Below are 4440 nucleotides of genomic sequence, written 5' to 3'. Positions count from 1 at the left end.
CCATCTCTGGCCAGGGAACTAAGATCCCACATACTGTGTGACAAAAAAAATAAAGAAAGAGAGAAAGAAAGAAAAAGAAAGAAAGAAAAGAAAGAAAGAAAAGATACATGCACCCCAATGTTCATTGCATCACTATTTATAATAGGCAAGATGTGGAAGCTACCTAAATGTCCACTGATGGATGAATGGATAAAGAAGATGTGGTACATATATACAATGGAATATATTCAGCCATAAAAAGAATGAAATAATGCTATTTGCAGCAACGTCGTGGATGGACCTAGAGATCATCATACTAAGTGAAGTAAGTCAGCAGGGAAAGACACATATATGATCTCTCTTATATGTGAAATCCAAAATACGACACAAATGAACTTGTCTACGAAACAAAAACAGACTCACAGACATAGAGAACAGACTTGTGGTTGCCAAGGGGGAGAAAGAGGGAGGGAGGGTTGGATTGGGAGTTTGGGGTTAGCAGAGGCAAACTATTAAATATAGGATGGATAAGCTACAAGGTCCTACTGTCTAGCACAGGGAACTATATTCAATATCCTGTGATAAGCCATAATGGAAAAGAAAAAGAGTTTTATTTATAGGTTCCATCCCTAACTGAGCTGGCCCATCCCCTCCCATGGTTCTAAGTGCAGCCCGAGGCTGCAGACTTCCCACCGTGGTCTTCAGCTCCAGAGCAAGCCACCTGCAAACCAGCCGCATCTTCCCAGGGGCTGGCAACTCTCCTTTGCTACTGATTCCAAGACACATCCAGATAGCACAAATGTGACCATGAAAACAAACTCAGGCATGTTCAAATCAGGGAAATAACATTCTTATCTCTGTTTAGTAGTTGCTTAATTTTAGAATAGCTTAGAGTTACAAAAAAGTTGCAAACATCTGTACAGAGTGTGCAGAGTGCTGTGGACCCCCGACCCAGTACCCCTATTTCCAACACGTTTGTACTTTAGTACGTTAGTACGACATGCTTATCCAACTAAGGAACCGAGATGGATACGTTATTATTAACTAAAGTCCACACTTTACTAGAATTTCCCTAGCTTTCCCCTAACATCCTTTTTCTGTCCCAGTCTCCTCTGGGCTGTGACATTTCTCAGACATCCCTGGGTTTTAATACCTTGAAAGTTTTGAGGAGGACTGGTCAGGTATTTTGTCCCTCAATTTGTTTGTCTGTTGGTTTTCTGATGTTTTTCTTATGGTTGGGCTGGAGTTACGGGGTTTGGGGCGGAAGATCCAGACACAGATAAAAATGTCATTCTCCTCAGGTCACATCATCAAGGATACACACCATCAAGGATACACACATCAAGGATACACCCCATCAACGGGACTTGTGACAAACAATTTTACCCTTGATCACCTGGCCGGTATCGTCTTTTTTTTTTTTTTTTTTTTTTTTTTTTTTGCTGCGTTGGGTCTTCATTGCTGCACACGGGCTTTCTCTAGTTGCGGCGAGCAGGGGCTCCTCTTTGTTGCGGGCACGTGCTTCTCATTACAGTGGCTTCTTTTGTTTCGGAGCACGGGCTCTAGCTGTGCGGGCTTCTGTAGTTGTGGCATGGGGGCTCAGTAGTTGTGGCTCCCAGGATCTAGAGCACAGGCTCAATAGTTGTGGCCCATGAGCTTAGTTGATCTGCGGCACAGGGGATCTTCCCGGACCAGGGCTCGGACCCGTGTCCCCTGCATTGGCAGGTGGATCCTTTTTTTTTTCTTTGTTCCTTTTGGAACCAAAACTTTAATCCCAAGGAGTCTCACAAAACATATTACGAATGACAGCAGCATGAAAAAAAATTGCACAGTAACTCAAAGTTCAGCTCTACAATATACTCTTCATCTGGCAAGACATTGGTATCTTGATCATCTCAACTTCCAAAAAACATTACAAAGAGCTATGTATTCATGTACGGCAATCACAGAGGGGACTTATGACCTAACTCAAAGGGAAACTAACTTCCTTGAAACTTCTTAGATTCTAAACTCACTGGACAACCTCTTGTCCAGTGTGAAGACTAGTGGAATTCTTAAACCTCTAATCTAGGGTAAGGGTGCGGCTTTCATTTTCTACCTGCTGGCTTGTGTTCACAGCACCTTTTAAAGACTGCTTGCTTAACTACAGCTGCATACCATATCCCAGCTACAGAAAGTCTTCTCAATGTTTGCCAGTGTTGCTTCCATAATAATAAACATCACACTTTAGGTGGGCAGGAGTTAGAGTTTTATTCTCAGTCTAGGCAAGACCAAAAATTCAAAGCAAATTCAATTTTGCTTAAGAGAACATTGTAAAGAAACAATTCTTCATATTACATGCCTCATATGACCCATTTCAAACCATAGAGAATGACACCTTTATGTGTCACTGTCCCAAGAGACAAACAAATGTGAACAGCTAAAACATTTAAAAAGTGCATCAAGCTTCGGAAGTCTCAAACGAAACTTGAATTTTCTGTACATACTCCTGTCAAATGAAGTTATTTCCTGTGCACCACTCCTCTTGCAAAGTGGTCTGCTATTTCCTTTCATTTGACCTGGATCGGCTAGGAGACCTAGAGAAAGATCGGGACGGCTTGCGATTTCTCTCCTGGGACAGTGATCTCTCTCTTCTCCTATATCTACTAAAGGGACCTGCTCTGGCTGCGGGAGAAGCTTCTCCGTCTTGGACATCTGTGGTGAGGGGGAGGACTCCTCCTCCGATAATCATCTCGAGGGCGACGACCCCAAGAAGGAGGCGGCCACGATCTCGACTTCTCCTTTCCCCATTGGACAGGTCCACTCTTACTCGGCAGCCACAGAGTGTTCTCCCGTCTAGTTCTCAGACAGCATCCGCTGCATCTCGGGGATCTTCATTTTCAACAAGAGCGAAGCCGGGAGGGGTTTTTTAGCAACCCACACACTTCGGAGTGGTCCATAATATCCTAAAGCTCGTTCGAATTCACTCTTGTTACCACTGTTTCCAAGATTCCTTACATAAACGTTACAGTCCAACGGACAAGGAATCCCGATGCAAGACCCTCCTGGCTCCTGGGTTTCATGGGCCACAGGGTGATCCCGGGCCTCTAGAATCTCGCAGCTGAATCGGCTCGCACAAGCTGTCCTGTGGGGATGCTTTTCCCCCTATGTGTCCAGCCCGGGGCCCTGCTGTCTAGGCCCGACCTCCAGGGTGACAGGGTGAACCCCAGGTCCCTGGAGCAAACACTCAGAGCCCTGGTGACCAGACTCAGGGGGCTGGGGCGGCAGCTGGACATGTGTGGCCACCCTGGTGGTGTTTCGCCCCATCTGCAGTTCCAGTTCCAGCTGAGAAAGAGCCTCGCTGTGTTATTTTCTCCTGGTTGTGTAAGGATCCCCGGTGTCATTTGACAGAAATGTACATGGTGTGTTCTTTCTCTCTTTTCTCCCTGCTTCCTCTCGTCCCTCTCCCCCTCCCTCTCTCCCTCTCCCTCTGTCCCCCTCTCTCTCTCTCTTCCCTCTCCCTCTTTCCTCTGCGTCACTCTCTTTCCCTCTCTCCCTCCCCCCTCCTCTGCCCCCTCCCTGTCCCTCTCCCCGACCCTCTCCCAACTCCCTCTCCACCTCCGTCTCCCCCTCGCTCTCCCACATCACTCTCCCTCTCCCCTCCCCCTCCCTCTACCTCCTCTGTCTCCCCCGTCTCTCTCCCGCCTCCCCCCTCCCTCTTCCCGCCTCCCCCATCCCTCTTCCCTGTCCCTCTCTCCCTTCCTCTCTCCCTGTCCCTGTTTCCCTGTTTCGCACGCCCTCCCTCTACCTCTTTCCCTCTCCCTGTCCCTCCACCTCCTTCCCTCTCTGGAGAGGGAAGGAGGTGGAGGGACAGGGAGAGAGAGCAGGAGGGGGGAGAGAGAGAGAGAGGGAGGAGAGGGAGAGAGGGATAGAGGGAAGGAGCGAAAGACGTCTCTCCCTCCCTCTATCCCTCCCTCCCTTTATCCCTCTCTCCCTCCCTCCCTCTATCCCTCTCTCCCTCCCTCTCCCTCTCTCCCTCTCCCTCCCTCTATCCCTCTCCCTCCCTCCTTCTCCTCCCTCTCCCTCTCCCTCCAACTCTCCCGCTCCCTCCATCTCTCCATCTCCCTCACTCCCTCCCAGAGACGGAGAGATGGAAAGGCAGAGACAAGGGAGAGGGAGAGAGGGAGAGGGAGAGATGGAGGGAGAGGGAGGGAGAGGAAGAGAGGGAGAGAGATATGGAGAGGAGACGGAGAGGGGGGGGGAGAGGGAGAGGGAAAGAGGTCTCTTCCTCCCTCCCTCTCCCTCTGTCCTCCTTCTCTCCCTCTCCCTCCCTCTCTCCCTGTCCCTGTTTCCCTGTTCCGCTCTCCCTCTCCCTCTTTCCCTCTCCCTCTCCCTCCACCTCCTTCCCTCTCCAGAGACGGAAGGAGGTGGAGGGAGAGGGAGAGGGAAAGAGGGAGAGGGAGAGCAGGAGAGGGAGGGGGG

At 49.4% G+C, this 4440-nt stretch overlaps 1 pseudogene across 1 annotated transcript; it reads right to left on the bottom strand.

The window, feature by feature from the left end:
- Positions 1 to 2218: 2218 nt before the first annotated feature.
- Positions 2219 to 3030, bottom strand: LOC309817849 (serine/arginine-rich splicing factor 3-like; annotated as a pseudogene). Its single transcript has one exon. The product of its transcript is annotated as a serine/arginine-rich splicing factor 3-like (transcript).
- Positions 3031 to 4440: the final 1410 nt, after the last annotated feature.

Source organism: Grampus griseus (assembly GCF_964374135.1).
Source record: "Grampus griseus genome assembly, contig: HAP1_SCAFFOLD_915, whole genome shotgun sequence".
Taxonomy (NCBI): domain Eukaryota; kingdom Metazoa; phylum Chordata; class Mammalia; order Artiodactyla; family Delphinidae; genus Grampus; species Grampus griseus.
The sequence above is the reverse complement of the archived record's forward strand: the minus strand, read 5'-3'. Positions and strand labels throughout refer to the sequence as shown.